Raw genomic sequence first — 12,199 nt, 5'->3', positions numbered from 1 at the left:
AAAAAAAAGCCCTGAAAATGGGTTCATGCCCGAAACGTCGATTCTCCTGCTCCTTGGATGCTGCCTGACCTACTGCGCTTTTCAGCAAATCAAAAAGACCACTTGGCCCATTGAATCCAGATTAGGCTTCGGCAAGTCCCCTCATCTTTCCCTGTAGCTTTCTCTTTTCCTTTACAAACTTCCCTCTTGGAACCATCATCGATTATTTTAAGATTAGATTAGATTACTTACAGTGTGGAAACAGGCCCTTCGGCCCAACAAGTCCACACCGACCCGCCGAAGCGCAACCCACCCATACCCCTACATACACCCCTTACCTAACACTACGGGCAATTTAGCATGGCCAATTCACCTGACCCGCACATCTTTGGACTGTGGGAGGAAACCGGAGCACCCGGAGGAAACCCACGCAGACACGGGGAGAACGTGCAAACTCCACACAGTCAGTTGCCTGAGTCGGGAATTGAACCCGGGTCTCAGGCGCTGTGAAGCAGCAGTGCTAACCACTGTGCCACCGTGCCGCCCACCCCACTGTGCCACTGTGCCGCCCACCTTTATCAGATAGATTATTGCTCTATCTGATACAGCAATCATAATTCTGACCAATCACTGTGCATAAAAGGTTTATGGCGATGTTATTACTATCTTGCCAATCAGCTTAAATCTGCCATTTCAGTCATCATAAAGTGATCCTCTTTAATTACTCTAAATTCTCAATTATTTTAACACCTCTCTGAAATCTGCTGCACTCCAGAAGGATGTGGAAGCTTTGGAAAGGGTTCAGAGGCGATTTACTAGGATGTCGCCTAGTATGGAGGGATGGTCCTATGAGGAAAGGCTGAGGGACTTGATGCTGTTTTCAATAGAGAGAAGGAGGTTGAGAGGTGACTTAATTGAGGCATACAAGATAATCAGAGGGTTAGATAGGGTGGACAATGAGAGCCTTTTTCCTCAGATGGTGATGGCTAGCACAAGGGGACGTAGCTTTTAATTGAGGGGTGATAGATATAGGACAGATGTCAGAGGTAGTTTCTTTACTCAGAGAGTAGTAGGGGTGTAGAACACACTGTCTGCAATAGTGGTAAACTTGCCAACTTTATGAATTCGACTGGGAAAACACTACTATCATAGGGCAAGCCAGACAGAGAACAGCCAGGGAATTCCTAGAGGCATGGCATTCATCCACAAACTCCATCAACAAACACATCGACCTGGACCCAATATACCAACCACTACAGCGGACAGCTGAAACTGACACCCGGAAGCGGCAAGGACAGACCACTATAAATACCGGAAGAAACATCAAAGAAGCGCTTCGCAGGAGGCTCCAGAGCACTGATGATGTCTCCTAGCCAGGGGACGAAACGTTTGCAACAAAAACTTCCAGCTCGGCGAACAGAACCACTACAACTTTAAGGGTATTTAAATGGTCATTGGATAGGCATATGGACAATAATGGAATAGTGTAGGTTAGATGGGCTTCAGATTGGTTTCACAGGTCAACGCAACATCGAGGGCCAAAGAACCTGTACTGCATTATAATGTTTTATGTTCTATAATTCCATGGAAAACTGCCACAAGCCTTCCCAGTCTATCCACACATCCAGAATACCTCATCACTGGATACATACAGATAATTGTTTTCTATTCCCTCTCCAAAGCTTCCTTGCCCTTCCTAAAATATTTCTCTAATACTCAGGGATGGAGTACTTTTTAATGTAGCATAATATAGTGGTTACACAGCATCATGAAATTTCACACCTTGGAACAAAACGATCTTCATTCTACAGTGCAGAGTCCCAGAGTCCCTTCTTCATTTATTCCCACCACCCTTTCTCCATTAGTCCTCACACGTCTTCCTCATACCCTCCATTCTCAGCCCTTCACCATCCGCACGAACCATCACACACTCCTTCTACACACATTGGTCAGGCTCTGACATCCTCTATTGAACACTGTCCCAACTCATTTCCATGTCTTTGAACCAACCTAATGCCTACTGATGTCAACCCATACCTGTGTCAACCAATCTTTACCCTTATATCCTCCATGCCAACACTCCCAGTATTCATCATGGAGTGGTGTGAAAATGATATAAACTTCAAAGTATCTGCTACAGATTTCACTTTGCTGATAAAAACCTAATCACTACACTTAAAACTACTGTACTGACTAACCCATCTTAAAGTTAGCTAGCCCCCACATCATCACATCACCTCTTGGAGCTGTCTAAAAAGCTGTAAATCTACAGCACCCTGCTGTGATAATGATAGGCTGTGAAAGTAGTCAAGTAGTAAGAATGTGGTGGTGATACCAATTTTCTCTTCAACTCAACACAGCAAGCTAGTTTTTACCCCAAAATTTAAAAGGTAGAGGATTTAAGTAACTTTGCAGCCGACAGCTCTACAGGCCTTACCCTCCTTTACAAGCACTGGCATGGACTCAAAACAAAATGGTCCTCACTCTAGCAGAAATGGGGTCAATTGGAACTCACCGCTGAGTTGAGTGAGCCTACTGATTTCAGGTTTCCCACATGCATGAGTCACATCTCACCTCTCTGCTTTACCAGCAAAAGTAGGATCGGTTAGAAATGGAGTTGACAGTGTGGTGTTGGAAAAGCACAACAGGTCAGGCAGCATTGAAGGAGCAGGAGAAATATTTTGGGCAAAAGCCCTTCATCAGGATTCCTAATGAAGGGCTTATGCCCGAAACGTCCTCGGATGCTTCCTGACCTGCTGTGCTTTTCTAGCGCCACACTCTTGACTCTAATCTCCAGCATCTGCCATCCTCACTTTTGCCTTCTGTAAGAAATAGAGGCAGGACTTCAAGAACATTGCCCCAGCAACATTTTGGATAAGATTCCGGAGTATTCAATACTCCACGAAAACCCAGGCTTTTATTTACAAATCCCGATGTCCTGTCTGTTCAACCAGCTTCAAAGACTGAGGCAGAAACACGTCCAGGTCACTCCTTCCTTGTAAAGGGGGTAGGGGAAGGTCAAATGTAAAAACATAATCTACCACAGTGAGCTCACATTCTTTGGATCATTAGTTCAGTCACATTATCACCTCCACATAACCACTACTCTCCCAGTTCATCTGAAGGACTGTTATGGATTTGGGCACAAGCCTAGAAGTTTCAAGTAACAGAGTGGGGCACAGACCCAGATGCCCATGTGCCAAGATGACACCATGCAGATAGGCCTGGAATAAATGGGTGGACAGCTGGATTAGAATAACGCCCGTTCTGACCATGCACTTTCACAGAATGACAAGCAGATGGAAATGTCAATCTCACGCAAAGAAAAGTACAACAGAAATCTTTTGCATCCAAATGCAGATAAACACAATGTTCAACCGCAACATGATAATTTACATTTTATTGGAAAATAAATTTGACTCACCAAAATAGGCACATTATACAAAATTATAGTTTCGTTCCAAGTACTCCAATGCCTTAAAGCCTGGTATAATTCATCACACTTATATAACAAACCATGTTATTTGTTTATTTTTTGACTTCATGAGATATTGCTTCACAGTGACAATTATCCAAATGACATTATTGTGTAAATTATTGCTAGCTACGAGCTACAGCTCCCAGTGAAGTGGGCACTGTAATGTGTTTATGGAGAGATAACCTTAACTGCTTTGGCAAGCAGTATGTCTCACTGGCTACAAAGGTTAGGGGTTAATTCCATTTAAAAACAGCAGCGATCGGATTTCTGCTCAGCTGAGCCACATCGAGAGGATCGCCATACCTTTACTGTGCTGATGTTGCCCAATCACAGGAGCTAATCCATGGTTAAATCAAATCATTGGATGTTCCTCCCCTTCCCCCACTATCCCTTGAAGGATTGCAAATGAAACTGATATTCCTGACGACGCCAATCCTGGTTGTGTCATTTCCTTTCATCATGGAGATGGTCATTAAACCTAACAGCCAACAGCAGGGTCAAAGATGAAATACACTCACACACACCAAGAGCCAGATGTTGCGATATTATGCATGATGTAAAAACAATTGTTTGCCCAGTTCAATTCTATATTTCTTGTCACAGATTTTAAACGGACACAGGATGGAACTGTAGAATTTACAAAGAACATAAGGCGGCCCATTACAGCTGCAAAGCTATCCTTTTTGTGACGGATCATAATCCAAACTTTTCCACAATGTTCCTCAATCCCTTCATTCTCCACTTTCCATTGCATCTTGAGTCTGTTCACATTGAAATGGTTTGACCTGACTATGATTTATCTGATTGCTTGGGTCCTTTTGGGGTGACCAGACGCTGCCTATTTTCCTTTCTAACAGATGCTTCTTGCAAAGTGAATTCTTCTCCGCAGTGCAGAGGTTTTCTTCATTCTAATTATACCTTCAGTTAGCTTCAACTCAAATCGTGGTAAACGGCTTTCTCCCTCTAGGAAGACAAACTCCACAGTTTTGTTTTGCCTCACCTCCGAACCAAAAGGGAGCTCGGACCCTCAGGAGGACTCACAAAGACATAACTGGGAGATGACAGTTCACAATTAAGTTATCTCCTGGTTGCCTTATCTATGCATGCCCTCACCACTGCGCAAATCCCTCATAATTCTTCCAATTTGCACTGTTATCCTGGTCAATAGCTATTCTTCAACCAGTCATAGCAGTGAAAATCTTTCCATTAGTTGACCGTCCTTTGTGGAAATTTCCTGTACTCCGATTGGTTGCCTTTTTCCCTACACTGTAACAAGTAACTCCACTTCTACAGCACATGATTGGCGATTCAAAACAAAATCCTCACCCTTGACCCCTCTGCCCTCCAAAACTACTGCCCTTTCCTTTTCAAAATCGTACATTACAGCAGCAATTACATTTCCAAAGCACTTTTGGACATTTGGAGATTGCAAAAGGTCTTACAAAAATTTAGGTTTGAATTCATACAGATGTCCTTAAGCTAATATAAAAATGAATGTGAACTAACCCGATAATCTGGGTTTAGAGTGATATGACGGTTGGATGAATATTAACTAGGACATGGGCTCAAAACCTCAGCATATATTCCAAATAAGTGCCTTCTAATATTTACATTGTCTTGAAAGGGTGGGGGCTGGAGGAAGAATGGCCTTGGTTAAACTTCTCATCTGAAAACCAGAATCTCCGACAGTAAAGCACTCCTCCAGTACTGGCCAACCTAGACTGTGTTTTCACGACTTCACTGGGACTTGAATTCCCTGACCTTCCGACTTGGACGCAAGAGATTCACTGAGCCACCTAACGTTCCTAATACCATCCCCACTTAGATCAGGCAACTCAGCAAAAATAAAAGCAGAGATAAACCTTCAGCTTTTCCTGCTTTGTTAGACTCAGTACCAGATTGAGCCAGAGGGTAGGCATGTCATTTGCTGAAACACCAGCATAAATTGTAATTGAACAGGAACCATCGTGTTCTGTACCATTAACTTTAGTAATAAGTTATCGTGTGATGTGCCATTAGTATAATAAAAAAAACCTGCTCTACTTCAAACAAAAGTTAATCACCCATGAAAGTGTGTTAAGTTTAATAGAAAGATATTCATCGCTCAAAATGTTTAACAGGCTAAGTGCACATCGGCACACTGGCCCAATAACTGTCACTTTGTTCCTTAAAGCAGACAAAGCCAAACTGTAGAAGGCACCAGAAGTGTAAAGTGACTCGGCCAAGAGCAGTGGCTTAGAGTTTTCACATTCAACCAGACAGAACTGTGTAATGGGACCCCCACATTCAGGGGAAACCCCACGTTGTCACGTAATCAAAACAGAATTCGCCACGGTAGCTTAGTGGTCAGCACCGCTGCCTCACAGCACCAGGGTCCCAGGTTTGATTCCAGCCTTGGGCAACTGTCTGTGTGGAGTTTGCACGTTCTCCCCGTGTCTACGTGGGTTACCTCCGGGTGCTCTGGCTTCCTCCCACAACCCAAAGATGTGCAGGTCAGGTGAATTGGCCATGCTAAATTGCCCGTAATGTTAGGTGCGTTAGTCAGAGGGAAATGGGTGTGGGTGGGTTACTCTTCAGAGGGTCGGTGTGGACTGGTTGGGCCGAAGGGCCTGTTTCCACACTGTAGGGAATCTCATCTTACTCTGCATGTGGGACGTTGGCAGGTTGCAAAGTGACAGAGACCCGACCAGGTCTTCAGTAGACTTCCCTATTTCCTGCTGTCAGATGTGTGTGTTGGCAACTTGAGCCTCAAGTGGCCTCTGAGCAGGACAACTGTCTAAATATATGGGGGAGGAGTGTGAATGGCAGAGTGTCCACCCTGTAACTCTCCTGCGCAAATAGAAAACTCCCTCACTCCACGTCAGAACTCACCTCCAGGAAGGCATTAACTTGTTCCACCATCCACTGCCCTCAGTCATGTTCACAAACTTCAGACAGGCACCAAATCTCATAAGCTCATGAAGAGAAAACCCATAGCTCGCAGCAATAAGCTAAATAAGTATAAATAGTGCCCTTGTCCAAACAAATCATTGCATGGTGCTTCCCAATTGTAACTGGACAAACACTGATACAATACCGAAGAAGGAGATAGTAGGATATGTAGCAAAACATCCAAAGGAGCATTTTTAAAGGAAGAGAGGGGAAAAGTTGAGGAAAATAATTCCAGAACAGGCACGGCTAGAAGACAAGGCCACAAGAGGCCAGTGTTGGAGGAACATAGAGTTCTCACAGGGTTAGAGGTGGCTATAAAGACAAAGAAGGCTCAAAACTACTGAAAGCTTTGAAGATGAAGGTTATAATTTTAAGGCTGAGGCGCTGTTGGAGAGGGAGCCAATTTAGGTCAGTGAATGATGTGTGAGCGCTATTTGATGCCAAGGACCTTAGGTTATTTGCAAAACTGTAATCTACTGAGAAAGCATCAGCTTCAGGGGGCAAAGGAGAAAACTGCGGGACAAGGATAAAAAATAATTACCATTCTAATTCTGGAAAAAGTACAAAATGGTTATTAGGTACGCTGAAGAAGAGAGTTCTTGTTTGAAACAAGTTCCAGTTGAAAGCATGATTGACCCATAACACATACACATTTCTGTAATTATCATGAGATGGTGAAAGACATATCACAGTGTGCTCCATTAAAAAAAAACTTCAGAAACTTACTGTAATTAGCTGTCTCCATTTTCTTTCTGCAGCCTCTACAAAGAGCTGTGTCCCCTCCTCAGCTGTGTAGCCAACTGTAGATGGGAGCCTTGCTCTGTCACTGTGGGCTGGAACTGGGATAATTGCTGGCCTTTTCAATCTGTCTCCGTGCATTAACCCACTGGGAAAAGCCTGTGCCATAAACAAGCACACGAATGGCACACACTGCGCTAAATATGTACATCAGAAATGCTGGGAGGGGCCAGTGGGGGAGAAAAGGAGAAATGGAACTTAAACTCCCATCTATAAGTTACATCAAAGAATTTGGCACACGCTTTATTTGCATGTTTGATGATGTGGTTTTAATCACTAACCTTTACTTCTGACCTTGTCTGAATTCCCTCCACAATAACCCAGCTGAAATAAACTATCGATATAATCCAGTTTACCTCTCATTGGAATTTGCAAGAACGCTCTTCACCCTGAGAGAGGGAGATACTGTAGGGTACACCGCTCTGCCCATTCCCCTGGGAGAGGGAGATACTATAGGGTACACCGCTCTGCCCATTCCCCTGGGAGAGGGAGATACTGTAGGGTACACCGCTCTGCCCATTCCCCTGGGAGAGGGAGATACTATAGGGTACACCGCTCTGCCCATTCCCCTGGGAGAGGGAGATACTGTAGGGTACACCGCTCTGCCCATTCCCCTGGGAGAGGGAGATACTGTAGGGTACACCGCTCTGCCCATTCCCCTGGGAGAGGGAGATACTGTAGGGTACAGCGTTCTCCCCATTCCCCTGGGAGTGGGAGATACTGTAGGGTACAGCGTTCTCCCCATTCCCCTGGGAGAGGGAGATACTGTAGGGTACAGCGTTCTCCCCATTCCCCTGGGAGAGGGAGATACTGTAGGGTACACACCGCTCTCCCCATTCCCCTGGGAGAGGGAGATACTGTAGGATACACGATTCTCTCCCCACTCCCCTGGTGAGTGGGATACACAACTCTCTCCCCGGGGGAGTGGGGTACACGGCTCTTGCCCCGAGGGAGTGGGGTACGTGGCTCGCTCCCCGGGGAGTGGGGTACACCGCTCTCTCCCCGGGGAAGTGGGGTATGTGGCTCTCTCTCCCCGGGGAGTGGGGTACACGGCTCTTTCCGCTCCCCGGGGAATGGAGTTTATTGTGACCTATAACGTGCAAAATCAGCTGGGTGTATTAATTCATTTCAGACAGCAGCCAAACCTTTCCCAGCATGCATCTGAGCTACTTGGACAGTGAAATAAGTATCAGTCCCTCAAGGTAGAGTTGAGCCTCTCTCCCCCTCCCTGTCCCCTAGCCCGGACACCCCTAAAATCAGGGTGTGTCACTGTACTGATGAAGAGAGAGTGACATCTGCTTGCTGCTTTCCAATCTGTGACACGGTTCTTAACAGGAAGTGCATCCGTTCCTCTTATACACAGTTCCTGCTCTGTGACCATCCTGTCACAACTTAAGGACAGAATTGCCGCCTCATTAGCACGTAAGCCGCAAATGTTAAAAGTGAAGGCCGAGATCCATAACAACCGTCAGAAAAGGTGTTGTTTTGAAGCAATTCGGCAATCAATCCTTTGCCTTTGGGCATGGTGACCAAAGCAACAGTTGTGTTAAAGCAAAGAGTTTCTCACCTCCAGGCTCGAATGACTGGAGTTAGTTTTCACGTGGTTTTGGCCTTATCATTAACGAGGCATGTGTGCTGTTTGTCAAGCTGCAGGTCTTTCCTTTTGTAACATAAAATAAAAACAGCATTTTATTCCACTGCCGTGATCAAACGTGCTGGCTGTTGATACCCATGGTCAGCAGGAGATAAAACAGACGCTGTCGAGCACAGGGCCAAAGGGTAACGACGTTAGAGATAATTGGAAGGGTGGCAATTTCAGAATTCCACTTTGACCAGACAGCACTGTACATCGCATAACTGTTGGAAGACAGACTGACTATCATCTCTGCATCTTCAACCAACTGTTATAGGAGGGCGTTAAGTTCTGGAAGAGACAATACTGAAGTGTACCTTTAGCACCAACCATTATGATGACACATCACCTCATTGGGCAAACAACTTAAGATCATGAAGGAGTTAGACCTCTAATGTGGCTGTTCCTCTTTGTCTCTGGAACAATATCTATTGCATCAATGCAAGTTGTATGGACTCGCTATCATGCAATAAACGACATCATGTTTAAAAACAAAACAGCCTCACATCATTAGATCTTCAGGTGGGTGCCCATTTACCACAGGAGACCAATCTTCCCTTGTTACACCCGAAACTAAAAACCAAAGAGCTGTTGATGCTGCATATTACACTTCTGAGCTGAAAATGTGTTGCTGGTTAAAGCACAGCAGGTTAGGCAGCATCCAAGGAACAGGAAATTCGACGTTTCGGGCCAGAGCCCTTCATCAGGAAGGGTTATTACACTTCTGAAGAAGGGTCACTGTATCTGAAATGTTAACTCTGCTTTCTTTTCACTGATGCTGCCATACTTGCTGAGTTTCTCCATTTTATTGCTGTTTTTGTTTCTTGTTACAATCGCAATGGAAAGAGTGCATCAACTAGCGTTATCCAATTATTATTATTGGCAATTATTATATTCTCATCTATTTCTTTAACTGCCTTTGCATCGATATTAAATAAGTCTGTTTTCAAAAATGTCAATGGTTAATTGTTTATTAAGATTTCTATAATAAACAATTAACCATTGACTTTTTTAAAAAAAAGACATTCAATATCGATGCAAAGACAGTTAAAGAGCAATTAAAGAAATTTGCTCTGCAAAGATCATCTTTACAATGAAAAATAGCTCCAAACAGTTTAGATTAAATTACTTACGGTGTGGAAAGAGGCCCTTCGGCCCAACAAGTCCACACCGACCCGCTGAAGCGCAACCCACCCAGACCCATTCTCCTACATTTACCCCTTCACTTAACACTGTGGGTAATTTAGCATGGCCAATTCACCTAATCTGCACATTTTTGGACTGTGAGAGGAAACTGGAGCACCTGGAGGAAACCCACGCAAACTCATTCCCCAGACCGAAGAGTAACCTACCCAGACTCATTCCCTAGAATGTGCAAACTCCACACAGGGAGTGTGGCAGGAATTGAACCCAGGTCTCTGGCGCAGTGAGGCAGCAGTGCTAACCACTATGCCACCTTGCCACCCATTTTTTAAATTGTTAATTCACAAAGAACAAGTATGAACAATATATGAAAAGTTCCTGATGGCTTTCCATCTGGTGTCCTGGCACACATAGCTAGATGTCACTAGGCGTGTAGTTCTCAGAGGGATCTTTGCAAACGCAGTTCATTCAGAACACTGGGGAAGCATTTCAGGAGCTTCTCAGGAGAATATCTGAGTTGGTTTTCTTTTAAGCAATCTCTCAAAGGTCTCAGAAGAATTTTCAAAACAAATTTAATAGGATGTGTTGGGTGTCCTCTCAGCAGGCTGTGCACCAACTAAACTCCAAACATGAAACTTCTGACAGCTACAAACCTGGACATGTGACTGCCAACAAACAAGTCCAAGCTGTTGGCTTAAGACATGTGACTGTTGGCCAGTATCTTTAGAAAGAAGTGTCCTAAATTTCTTTCAATTTTTTTTTGACAAAAAAAAAGTTCATATCTCCCTAGTCTTTTGAGTTCACAATTTTGATTTTGAAAGAGCTTTCATAACACACTACACTCCTACCAGCAGAGAGGATGGAGGCAGAAACTCTGAGAACCATCTTACAATAACAGCCCATCAGAGAGCTGCACAGACAGAAACCTGAGAGCATGAGATCTGCCAATGTCTCTCAACCAGGGATGGCATATGTTCTGGAGATGACCTTAACACAATACACTATGACACAAGATAGAGATAACTTAAAAGAAACAAGACTGAACACAACAGCCTGGCAGAAGGAGTCTAATGTTATTTGCAGCAATCTGTTAGAGGTATCAAATTTCAGAGTGGCAGCAGAACAAGGCGAAAGAATGATTTGGAGATGCCGGTGTTGGACTGGGGTGTACAAAGTTAAAAATCACAACATCAGGTTATAGTCCAACAGGTTTAATTGGAAGCACTAGCTTTCGGAGCGCCGCGATAGTGGAGGGCTCAATCCTAACACGAATTTATAGCAAAAATTTGTAGTGTGATGTAACTGAAATTATACGCTGAAAAATTGATTGTCTGTTAAGCCTTTCATCTGTTAGAATACAGTGATAGTTTCATTTCTTTCATGTGTAAATCACAAAACCTTTTTTTTAAAGTTGCATTCTCGGGTTAGCTGTTAACAATGGTGATAGCTAGACAATATGTTGAAGGTTCTGGATTAGTGGTGCTGGAAGAGCACAGCAGTTCAGGCAGCATCCAAGGAGCAGCGAAATCGACGTTTCGGGCAAAAGCCCTTCATCAGGAATAAAGGCCTGAAGCGTGGAGAGATAAGCTAGAGGAGGGTGGGGGTGGGGAGAAAGTAGCATATAGTACAATGGATGAGTGGGGGAGGAGATGAAGGTGATAGGTCAGGGAGGAGAGGGTGGAGTGGATAGGTGGAAAAGGAGATAGGCAGGTCGGACAAGTCCGGACAAATCATGGGGCCAGTGCTGAGCTGGAAGTTTGGAACTAGGGTGAGGTGGGGGAAGGGGAAATGAAGAAACTGTTGAGGCAGAGGAATTGGGAATACGGGATGGCATTTTTGCAAGAGGTAGGGTGGGAAGAGGTGTAATCCAGGTAGCTCTGGGAGTTGGTGGGTTTGTAAAAAATGTTAGTGTCAAGTCGGTCATCATTAATGGAGATGGAGAGGTCCAGGAAGGGAGGGAGGTATCAGAGATGGTCCAGGTAAATTTAAGGTCAGGGTGGAATGCGTTGGTGAAGTTGCTCAACCTCCTCACGGAAGCACGTGGTGGCGCCAATGCAGTCATCAATGTAGCGGAGGAAGAGGTGGGGAGTGGTGCTGGTGTAATTACGGAAGATGAACTATTCTACGTAGCCAACAAACAGACAAGCATAGCTGGGGCCTATACGGGTGCCCATGGCTACGCCTTTGGTCTGGAGGAAGTGGGAGGATTCGAAGGAGAAATTGTTAAGGGTGAGGAC

General features: G+C 44.6%; 1 protein-coding gene across 35 annotated transcripts in view; it reads right to left on the bottom strand.

The window, feature by feature from the left end:
- celf2 (cugbp, Elav-like family member 2) overlaps window positions 1-12,199 on the bottom strand; it is an 850,872-nt gene that overhangs the window by 225,479 nt on the left and 613,194 nt on the right. Inside the window, exon 1 of one of the 35 annotated variants that reach the window (XM_060842660.1) lies at window positions 7,115-7,209. The exons of 33 other annotated variants lie outside the window; for them this stretch is intronic. The gene's annotated coding sequence lies outside the window, so the exon portion shown is untranslated. Of the gene's footprint in view, window positions 1-3,760; window positions 3,839-7,114; window positions 7,210-12,199 lie in introns of those variants that run through there. One more of the 35 variants, XM_060842666.1, reaches the window with a different exon arrangement.

This window comes from Hemiscyllium ocellatum, chromosome 23 (genome assembly GCF_020745735.1).
Source record: "Hemiscyllium ocellatum isolate sHemOce1 chromosome 23, sHemOce1.pat.X.cur, whole genome shotgun sequence".
Classification (NCBI taxonomy): Eukaryota; Metazoa; Chordata; class Chondrichthyes; order Orectolobiformes; family Hemiscylliidae; genus Hemiscyllium; species Hemiscyllium ocellatum.
The sequence above is the reverse complement of the archived record's forward strand: the minus strand, read 5'-3'. Positions and strand labels throughout refer to the sequence as shown.